Genomic DNA, 11,736 nt, shown 5'->3' on the forward strand with positions numbered 1-11,736 from the left:
GGCTTCTGAAACCTCAAAGCCCACTCCCAGTGACACATTTCCTCCAATAAGGCCACACCTCCTCCCAACAAGGCCACACCTCCTAATCCTTCTAATCCTTTCTAACAGCCCCACTCCCTGGTGACTTAGCATTTAAATATATGAGCCTATGGGAGCATTCTCATTCAAACCACCACTTTCTACTCCCTGGCTCCATAGGCTTGGAGAAGTCATGCCAGAAACTGGGATACCATCTTGCACCCATGCTGGGAACTGGGCAAAGAACAAAGCATGTTTAAGTTAAGAGTGGCAGAAAAGTGGGGGACAAAATGAGTCTTGAATTTTATCACTAAACCAGAGTTGAACATATAATTCAAAAATACATTCAGTCCAACTTCAAAAGTCATTATAATCTATCACAGAGTGGTTTTAAATTTTAGAATTTTTCAAATTTTTGTTTAGTTTTTTGAGACAAAGTCTCTCTATGTAGTTCTGGCTGAGGTGAGACTCATGTGGTTGTTGAACAAAAGTTTCGTCATAATAAAGTTGAAAATTCTTAAGTTATTGTAAACAGAGACAATCAGTACACACAGCTTGGATTGTTCCCTGACTGGAGACTCGTCTGTCCACCTGACTACTTGACAGTTCTCCAGCACAAGTGTCCATCCTTCCTTCCTTTCTGCTGGGTGCCGGCTGCTTGCTGTTGAAATGGGCAAGTTCATGAAACCCGGGAGTGTGGTGCTGGTCCTGGCTGGACGCTACTCCGGACGCAAAGCTGTCATCATGAGGAACATTGATGATGGCACCTCAGACCATCCTGACAGCCATGCCCTGGTGGCCAGGATTGACCACTACCCCTGAAAAGTGACAGCTGTCACGGGCATGAAGAAAATCACCAAAAGATCAAAGATCAAGTACTTTGTCAAACTTTATAACTACAGTCACCTCCTGCCCACAAGGCACTCTGTGGATAACCCCTTAGACAAAACTGGTTTCAACAAGGATGTCTTTAGAGACCCAGCTCTGAAACACAAGGCCAGGCAGCAGGCCAGGGTCAAGTTTGAGGGACGATACAAGACAGGGAAGGACAAGTGGTTTTTCCAGAAGCTTCACTTTTAGGGATGTTTCTGTTTCCATCATTTAAAACTAACAACAAAAGGAAGTGTCTAATTTACTTCACAAACATGATTAGATGAACTTGGATGTTTGAACTTCAGATAATAGAAAATCCAATTTAAAGCAATTTGAAAATAAGGAAAGTTTATCCTTGTCATCAACCAGAAGTCTTTGTCAAGGATTGGATGGACTCAGTGATAAAATTCAAGACCCATTTTCCCCACTTTACAGCTATGCCAACTTAATATGCTTTATCCTTTGCCTAGTTCCCAGCCCAGGTGCAAGATGGTGTTCAGAAGTAGTGGTGCCTACGTCTGCTTAAGCTTTTTAGGACAGTTCACGACATTTTCTCAGAAGTCTTTCAGCAGAGTTCCACTTAATTCCCATCACCCACAACTTCATCAGGCTACCTCCAAATCAATCCCTAGCAAGGGCATGAGAACGGATAAACAATTTTTGAGTCAGAACTCTGACACAACCTCTAATACAAGGCACTCCAGACATGGAGGCAGGAGAATTGCAAGTTCACAGCCCACCTGGGCTAGTGAGTTCCAGGCAACATAGACCCTGGCTCACAATGAAAGGTTAAAAGAGAGCCTAGGCGATAGCTTGGCTGTGGAGCACTTGCAGCGTGCACAAAGCCCTAGGCTCAGTTCCCAGTCTGAAAATAAACACTATACAAAAAGTAGAATGAGATACTGTGTTTAAATCTAAAACTTATTTCCAAAGTAATAAAAAAAAATGTTACTTCTTGTCTTTCCCACCTGTATTTTTCCCATTAAATATTCAAGTGGACTTTCTGATTGTCTGTCTGAGACAGTCTTGCTCTGGTTGCTCAGGCTGATTGGACTCTTACCCAAGCTTGCCTTGAATCTCTCTCACATATCTCCCTTTATTGCTCTCTCAATGTCTGTTTCTCAGCCTCCATCAAAACCCTCTCTGTTCTGGTCAGGCAAGATGACTCATCAGGTAAAGGTGCTTACTGTGTAAGCCTGATGACCTAAGTTTGATCCCTGGAACCTGGGTAAAGACCAAAGGAGAGACCCGACTACAGAGTTGTCCTCTGACCTCCACACTTCCACATGGTGCAAACTCTCATACACACATCATCATCTTGCTGGGCAGCGGTGCTGTGTGCTTTTAGTCCTAGCACAAGGGAGGCAGAGGCAGACAGATCTCTGAGTTTGAGTTCAGCCTGGTCTACAAAGGGAGTTCCAGGACAACCAGGTCTACATAGAGAAACCCATAACAACCAAACCCTCCATTTTCTGTCCCTACTCTACTTTGGTACCCATATCTTCTACTAGCCCCTGGGTTTCTTTGGGTAGACCCGTGTCTTGGTCTGTTCCTAAGTAGACTGCTTCATCAAGAACATGGCAGCTTTCTTGGAGTCTCCTCTGTGCCTGGAACATCTTTTAATTTCTTCTGCTTTCAGATCTCTCCATTCTTCAGAACCCAGCCAGGTCCTGGGCTCTTCACACAGCCTTCCATCATATCCAGTTCATTCCTTCATCGCCTTTAAATAATGTCATCGGCAATCATGACTTACTTTGTGTATATAGGGTTTGCTTCCTGACAAATTTTAAGTGTGTGAAAATTCAGATCAATACAGTAGTTGGGTGTGGTGGTGTGTGTTGGAGGCAGAGGCAGGCAGGTGTCTCTGAGTTTGAGGCTAGCCTTCCTAGTGTTCATAGGGAGTTCTTGTCTGAAAAATAAATGAATAAATAGCTGGGCAGTGGTGGCGCACACCTTTACTCCCAGCACTCAGGAGGCAGAGGCAGGCAGATCTCTGAGTTCGAGGGCAGCCTGATCTACAGAGTGAGATCCAGGACAGGCACCGAAGCTACACAGAGAAACCCTGTCTCAAAAAACCAAAAGAGAGAGAGAGAGAGAGAGAGAGAGAGAGAGAGAGAGAGAGAGAATAAATTAATACAGTACTTGTTAGCAGTAATAAATAAGTAAAATATTCCTCTTAGACTTTGTGTGGACAGTAGTCAAAGCTTGTGCATTCACACCTGCAGGGACTGAGCAGGAAATGCTTGCTGTATAAACCCATCTTACCTATAGCTTTACCTTTATAACAGAAGAGAATTAAAAAGCAACTGTTTGGAAGAAAGAGGTGTGGGTAGTCTCACATATATGCCCCAGGCTGAGTGGCACCAATTTCAGTAATAGTTACCTCACTCACAACACAGTGATATCCAGTATTGTGTATGATTCATTAATCTCTGGGATCTGCAAAGATGGCCCAGTGCTTAAGGGTACCTGCTGCTCTTCCAAGGACCCAAATTTGGTTTCTGGCACACACATGTCGTGGCTCACAGTCACCTGTAACTTCAGCTCCAAGGGATTCAACACCCTCTTCTGGCATCCACGGGCACCGTATTTCTATATGATTCACTTAGACACACAAAACATAAATGTAATCAGATTTCTCTTTGGGCCACCAGCTCACAAATAATGACACAAAGACTTATTATTAATTAATGAAAGCTTGGCCTTAGCTTGGGTTTGTCCCACTAGCTCTTATAACGTAAATTAACCCATTTATTTTAATCTACATTCTGTTATGTGGCTTATTACCTCATCTCCCTGTACTTCCCATGCTGCTTCCTCTGCATCTGGCTGGTGACTCCGCCTTCTTCTTCCCAGAGTTCTCTCTGTCTCCAGAAGTCCAGCGTGTACCTCCTGCCTGGCTAGTGGCTGTTCATCTTTTTATTACACCAGTCACAGCAATACACCTTCACACAGTGTACAAATATCCTACAATACATAAATAATAATAAAAATCTTCAAAAAAGATTCATTAATCATAGTGTAACACCCCAGATCTCAGTATCCACCTCTCCTCTATGTTCACCTGTACTCTCCCAAAGGAGAAAGGCACCATTGGTTTGGTTTCCCAGCATCCACCAGGGGAGACCTATCTTTGGTGGTTTTGCTCAAGCTATTATTTTCTACTATCTCAGGCCCAGCTGTTGTTTGTCGTTTAGTTTATACTTGATGAACTACCCAAGGGGTCAAGAGTACCATTTTTATGTGAAATACTGTGTTCCTCTCATATAATCTTTGGGTTGTTTGTGTTCAGACAGAATATTTTTTATTATTTTTATTGATTTGTTTTTCAATGCTAGAGATTGAACCCAGGGCCTCACACATGCTAGGCAAAGTAGTTCATTACCACTGAACTGCATCTCAAGCCCTTTCTCAAGATATAATTTATATGCATAGAACCATTTTAAATGTATAATTCAGTGTTGAATTGTTGTTGTGTTTAGTGTATTCACAGGACTGTTTAACCAGTACATAATTCCATAACATTTTCACTGATGCTGGAGTCCATTAGCAGTGATAGCCATACCTCCATAACTGCAGCTCCCACCAGTCACTGATTGACTTTATGTGTCTGTGGATTGGCTTATTCTGCTCATTTCACATAAAAAGAATCCTGCAGTGATGTGGATGACTGTATCTGGCATAATGCTTTCAGGGTTTATCCATGTTAGACTGAGCATCAGCATCCCCCTGTTGGGTGCCTGACACTGTTTGACTCTGTGGTCGTGCACATTCCCCCAGCTGGCATGGGTCTGAGTGACTCTCACTTAGGGCTGTTAGGGATGACACTCCTATGAATGTTTTCGTTTTTATGAGTGTATGTTTTCCAGTCCTAGATATGTGCTTAGAAGTGGAACTACTAGGTCATCCAGTCTCTCTTTGCTTAATGTTTTGTTTTTGTTTTTGTTTTAATATTTATTATGTATACAGTGTTCTGCCTGCATGTGTACCTGCAGGCCAGAAGAGGGTGCCAGATCTTACTACAGGTGGTTTTGAGCCACCATGTGGCTGCTGGGAATTGAACTCAGGACCTCTGGAAGAGCAGTCAGTGCTATCCAGCCCCTGCTTAACCTTCTTAGGACTTACCAAACTGTCTTCTAAATTATGCCGTTTTATATTTACCAATAATGTATGAAGCTTATGCATTTTCCATATTCTCTCCAACTCTTGTTTTACCTTTTTAAAAAAATTACAAGCCAGGCAGTGGTGGCGCACGCCTTTAATCCCAGCATTCGGGAAGCAGAGGCAGGTGGATCTCTGTGAGTTCAATCGAGGCCAGCCAAGTCTACAGAGGAGTTCCAGGGTAGCTGGGAATACTCAGGGAAAACCTGTCTTGGGAAAAAATACTTTAAAATTTTTAAATTATTATTATATTATGTGTGTGAGTGTTTTGCCCACATGGATGTCTGTGCATCATGTAAGTGCCTGGTGTCTGGTAAAATTCAGAAGATGGCTTTGGATCTTGGGAACTTATGTTACAGATGGCTGTCAGCCACTGTGTAGGTGCTAGGAACCAAACCCAGGTCTTCTGCAGGAGAAGCCACACTGAGCTATTTTCTCTAGTCCATATTGTTATTTTTTGAGGCAGGATCTTATTTGTTCCAGGATGACCTTGAATGCTCTGTAGCCTAGGCTGGCCTCAAATTTACTCTGTAGCCTAGGCTGGCCTTGAGTTGCTGATCCTCCTTGCCTTCACCTCCTGGAAGCTGGAGTTACAAGTGTGCACTACTCGGCCTGGGTCCATTTGTTTGTTTGTTTGTCTTTTTATTGTTGAGTTTGAGAGTTCCTTGTATGTTCTGGATACCTGGACTTTATCAAACTTATGATTTATTAATATATCCTGCCGATCCTATGTGTTGCTTCTGTCCTCTTGATAATCATTCTTTAGTGTACAAACATTATTAATTTTAATAAAGTTCAGTTTGTAGTTTTACTTTAGGAGTTTGTAGTTTTTCTTTTCCCCTCTCCACCACCTCTGCCTCCTCCTTGTCTCCCTCCCCTTCCTCTTTTAGTTTGGCTCACAGTGTGAGGGGATGTAGTTCATCATAGTAGGGAAGGCATTTGGACAGAAGCACGAGGTGGCCAGCCACACTGTCTGCCATCAGGAAGCAGAGAGATGAATTTTTTTGCTCATCTGATGTCCTCCTTTTTATTCAGTCTGGGACCACATTCCATGGGATGGTGTCACCTACCTTCCAGATGGATCTCCTTGAAAGTGCCCTCAAAGACATAGGTGATTCCAAATGCAGTCAAGTTGACAGTAAAGATTAATTGTCCCCTTGTTAGTTTGACATCTGAACACATCACTGCTAACCCTTACGTCACCACTCCTCCTCAAAGGTTTATGTCTATCTCATACTGCAAATTGCATCTCACTCATCTGTAAAAGTCCCCAAAGTATTAAGATTGTAATATTGTTCAAAAACCCAAGGCAAGACTCTCTTCTGAGATTCAAAGAAATGCTTTAACTGTGAGCCTATAAAGTAAAAACCAAGTTATCTACTTCCAATATACAAAGACACAGTAAACCTGCCTAAGAAAATGATTCGGTTCAAACAAAACAGAAACCCAGTAGGACAAACACTATCTGAAGCTTGGGATGGGATCCTGAGCTCCAGTGACATTGGGTAGCTGTAGCTAGAGTTTTCCTTCCTGGCCCACGGTCAGGGCAAATCTCTCTCACCTGCCAGTCCCACAGCCTCAGACCCAACCAAGTAAACACAGAGACTTATATTGGTTACAAACTGTATGGCCATGGAAGGCTTCTTGCTAACTGTTCTTACAGCTTAAATTAATCCATTTCTATTAATCTATACCTTGCCACATGGCTCGTGGCTTACCGGCATCTTCACATGCTGTTTCTCATCTTGGCGGCTGGCAGTGTCTCTCTGACTCAGCCTTCCACTTCCCAGCTTTATTCTCCTCCTTGTCCCGCCTACACTTCCTGCCTAGCCAATGGCCAATCAGTGTTTTATTTATTGACTAATCAGCAACACATTTGCCATACAGAACATCCCACAGCAGGTAGCCCTGGTTTCAAGCTCTGCTGCAGGTAGCACACATAGCCTGTGTCCTGGGTTGGTCCCATTGTCTGTGACTTTCCTTGTAGATATCCCACAACCCTAGCATCTCCAGCATCCTGGTGTCTCCACTGAAAATTAGGCTTCACTTGCTGTGCACTTTAGTAACTGACCTCAGGAAAGCATTTTTTAGATGGTTTCCTAGAGTAGAGACTGCTCTTCAGCAGTTTCAGTTCCAGCCTCACCTCGCAGGTGGACCTCTCCTGGAACACTTTTCCTAAGAAGGTTGCTCTTCTGTGGTGCTAATCTCTTAAACAGTTTTCTCTGCACCTGCCTTATCTATATCCTTAAAGTCACAGCTCTTTTCAAGTACTATGCTAATCTTTTTTCTGCTTTCTCTCACTGTAGTAGACTAAGAGAAGTAAGCAGTAACTGCCACAGCCTGGATATCTGCTGTCTAAAATTTCTTTTTCAAAACAACTTAGTTCATTAATTTGAATTTAGTCTCATTCAGATTTTCAGGACATGGGAAGAATGCAGCCAATTCTTTGCCAGAATGTAACATAAAAGGCCACTAGCCCAGTTCCCCTAGACCAGACCTCCATTGGTTGCATTGACATACGGGTCCTCCAAACTCCTGTTAGACTGGCCATCAGATTGCATTCTAGGGTTTCTCAGCCTACGGTGCCAACCTCTTCCACATGCCCCTCCCAAGCCAGTTGCCAGGGCCAGTGAACAACACAGTCAAGCTTTGTCACAGCAAGAGCCCCCTTCTCCATAGACACTTTCTTTGTGCCAGCTACTTTTCTCATTACGGTAACAAAGCAGTGACTGAAACGTCTTAAGGAGGGGATGTTTGTTCTGGCTTAAGTTGGAGGGAAAACAGTTCATCCTGGCATGGAAGGTTTGCTAGCTGGATGCTGGCTGGCTAGTCACGTGGTGTCAGCAGCCAGGAAGCAGATACACGCAGAGGGAAGTGAGTGCGATGTGTGTCTGTGTGTGTGTCTCAAGGGTGGGATAGGACAGGATCTCCTGGAATGCAGGCTATGTGTGAACTTGCTTTTAGCATGAATGTCCTTGGACTGGTCATTCCTACTTTCCATATGCTGGCCTCTACCAGTGGCTTTCACTTTGTTTGTGTTTGTGTGTATATGCCCATGCATGTAGACACTCAGATGTTGATGACAGGTCTCTCCACTAACTGCTCTCCACTGTGTTTTTGAGAAACTGAACCTGGAAATTACTGATTTGGCTACACTGACTGTCCAGCAAGCCCCAGGGTCCTGTCTCTGCATCCCCAGTACTAGGATTATAGACACTATTACTGTGTCTAGCTTTGTATACATGGGTGCAGAGACTGAACTTAGGCTTATTTGGCAAGGATTTCACTGACTGAACCATCTCCTTATCCCCTACCTTTTCATTTTTAACTTTCCTTTTCCTTACTTTATCTTCTTCTCATTTACTATGTAATAGGGTATGCAGCATGCTATACATAAACCTCTGATCTGCCGATCACACTTCTAACTTCTTCAGAATTGGAAAGGGAGCCAGCACCCAGTCCTCTGTATAACACAGAAACTTGGCCTGTGAGGTTGGATTCAACCTTCAAAACAGCCCTTGGGGGAGCACTCTGAGAATGGGTGAGACCCCTTGTCTGGGGTCATAGACCTGGGTAGGTAGCATATTGGGGCTCTTGAGGCTGTACTTTGCTTCCTGCCTGACGTCTGTAAACCATGTGCTAACCTTTCTGTATATGACTTCAAACTTGGTCTCCTTTTATGTTGTTGTTAATTCATTTCTTTTTTTAATAATTTATTTAAATTTATTGTATGTGCATTGATGTGAAGGTGTCTGATCCCCTGGAACTGGAGTTACAGACAGTCATGAGCTGCCATGTGGGTGCTGGGAATTGAACCTCTGGAAGAACAGCCAGTTCTCTTAACTGCTGAGCCATCTCTCCAGCCCCTGTTAATTCATTTCTGACCCATATATGTGCTAGAGAAATAAGAAAAGTGGGTAGGGAGCTAAGGGGGAAAGACAGAAAACTTCAATTTACATGCTTTCTCTAAATATACACTACAGATAAGAAAATAAAATCTGCTTTTTTCTTAGCTTGGAGCTTGGGGCCTTAGGGACTCATTGGTATGTTTTTAGAAGTGGGCAGCAACCTGGAAACTGCATATGAAATTTTCTGTGCTCGTTTTTTGGGGGTGGAGAGATGATTTTTAATTTTGAAGAGAATCTTACAGTATTAGAGTTGCTACTAAGAAGAGTTGTATGTAGGCTTGCTAGGAGGAAAAGGCAGGTGGCGACGTGTTAGCAATTCATCTTTCCCATTGGCTGTGTTGTGGGTATGTTATGGTTTGGACTAAACCTTTCCATCTGTTCAAATAGTTTTGTTTTAGACTATTTATTTATACTTGTTGGTCTAAGACTAGATAAAAAAAAAAAATTTCCCAAAAAAAGGTGTTACTTTTTGAGATGCCAAAAAATTTTACTAGAAAGAAAATAACAGATCACCATCATCTCCTGACACTATTCCACACAGCTAAAGTGTGTGTGTGTGTGTGTGTGTGTGTGTGTGTGTGTGTGTGTCTGTGTTTAAGCTATGTGGTGCACACCTGTAATCCTATTTAGGAGGTAGAGGCAAGACAGAACCCAAAATTGAGGCCACTTTCGGCTATATAGTGAGACTGCTTGGCCAGCATATATGCAGACCTGAGTTTGGTTCCCAGCACTACTTAAAACTTGGAGTGGTGGCACCTACTGGTAATCCCAGCTCAGGAAATACAGGTGGCAAGAGGGGGGTCACAAGTTCAAGGTGGGAACTGGAGAGATGGCTTAGAAGTTAAGAGCACTGGCTACTCTTCCAGAGGACCCAGGTTCCATTTCCGGCACCCACATGGTGGCCCACAGCCATCTGTAACTCCATCCCAGAAGATCCCATGCCCTTTTCTGGCTTCCTCAGGCACCAGCTGTGCTCATGGTACAGAGAGAGACAGACAGACAAAAAACACCCATGCACATAAAATTAATAATAATTTTAAAAAGAAGTTCAAGGTCATTCTAAGTTACATAGTTTGAGGCCAGCTTGGACTATATGAGACCCTATCTCAAAAAATTAAAGTATTTGTGACTTTTAATTTTTGTGAAATATAAAATTGTAGGGCCAGGCATGATGGTACATACTTTCAATCCTAGCACTCTGGAGGCAGAGGCAGGCAGATCTCTGTTCGTTCCAAGCCACTCTGATCTATAGAGAGAATTTCAGGTCAGCCAAGGCTGCATAGTGAGACCCTGGTTTTTTGTTTTGTTTTGTTTTATTTTTGGTGTTTTTTTTGTTTGTTTGTTTGTTTTAAGTAAAGACGACATTTCTCGTATATTTTCATTCTCTACATAGGTTTTCTTTCTTTTTTGTTAGCCATCTTTATTTATTATTTTATGTGCATTGGTGTTTTTGTTTGCATGTATATCTATGTGAGGGTGTTGGATTCTCTGGAACTGGAGTCACAGACAGTTGTGAGCTGCCATGTGGGTGCTGGGAATTGAACCCTGGACCTGTGGAAGAACAGCTAGTGCTCTTAACCGCTGAGCCATCTCTGCAGCCCCTTGGCTAGCCATCTTAAAGATAGACTACTGTGTTAAAAATTTGCATCCTACAAAACTACCCTTGATCATGGCTAGACTGAGCCCTCCCAGTACCCCAACATCAAACTTGATATACAGACCAAAATGACTCTGGCTTTGGGATTGTTCTCCCATCCCTTCCTCCTGGGCACACAAGTGGGCAGAGCCACACCACGTTTTCTTCTGGTTCTTGACAGGTGTTGAATTTTAATAGAAACTATCTCAGTAATACACACAAAACTCCTTACCTTAAAAATAAACAGTTCCTTTTGTTTAAAACGTGTTTCTGTCTATAGATGATGTTTGTGGATAGAACTGAATAATGGAAAGTGCTTTGAACACTCATTGGAATTCCATAGGTCTTGCAGTGTAGCTTATTTAGTATTTGATTGCATCTTTGGCCCAAGGGGCTTTTCTTTGGTGAAAGTTAAAGTTGCTTAAGCTGGCTGTGTGGTGAGTAATACATACTGGTTTTGTTCTTGTGTGGAAACGTGGGGACTGGTGGTGCTTGCAAGTCATTAGGTAGTACCTAGAAGCAACTCGGCTTTGTTCTCTTCTAGCTAGCTTGTTAGAACTCCTGTAGTACCTAACAGATGGGATGCACTGAAATGTTCAACAAGTATGTGACAGAGTGTTTTGTATAAATGCAAATCCTTATGATTATTTTATAAACCGGAGAATCGGCCAAGCTTTACAGTTTTGTAGTTTGCCGCCTTGGCTCCATTTCCTGCATTGGTAGACTACTAAGGTATAGGTTGTTGGTACAGCTTAGGATTGAGTGTGAAAATTCAGGTTAGAAATTAACTCTACTTTTTGGTCCCTTTATGAAGTTGGTCACACCTTCTCTTCCCTAATATTATGAGTTGTTTTATCTAGAACAGGTCAGAGAGGCGTAGGTGATTCCCGTTAGACTTGTTAAAGTTACATAGCAGTTCAGCATTGAGTGTGCTGAATAGCTTCTTATTAAGGTTATTTTTAAGAAAAGACAATATAGCAAGATTTCATTTATTTATGGCAAGTAGAACCAATTTTATTAAGAAAAAGCCAGAAGTGATGACTGCACCTTTAATCCTTGTACTTGGGACCAAGGTGGCCTAGTCGGCATAGTAAGCTCCAGGACAGCCAGGGCTACATAGTGAGACCCTTGTCTCAATTA

The 11,736-nt window shown here is 42.7% G+C and overlaps 1 pseudogene; it reads left to right on the forward strand.

Moving 5' to 3' along the window:
* Nucleotides 1-687: 687 nt before the first annotated feature.
* On the forward strand, nt 688-1,098 carry LOC131916328 (large ribosomal subunit protein eL27-like; annotated as a pseudogene).
* The last annotated feature ends 10,638 nt before the right edge of the window (nt 1,099-11,736 follow it).

The sequence above is a fragment of the Peromyscus eremicus genome, chromosome 8a (genome assembly GCF_949786415.1).
Source record: "Peromyscus eremicus chromosome 8a, PerEre_H2_v1, whole genome shotgun sequence".
NCBI lineage: Eukaryota > Metazoa > Chordata > Mammalia > Rodentia > Cricetidae > Peromyscus > Peromyscus eremicus.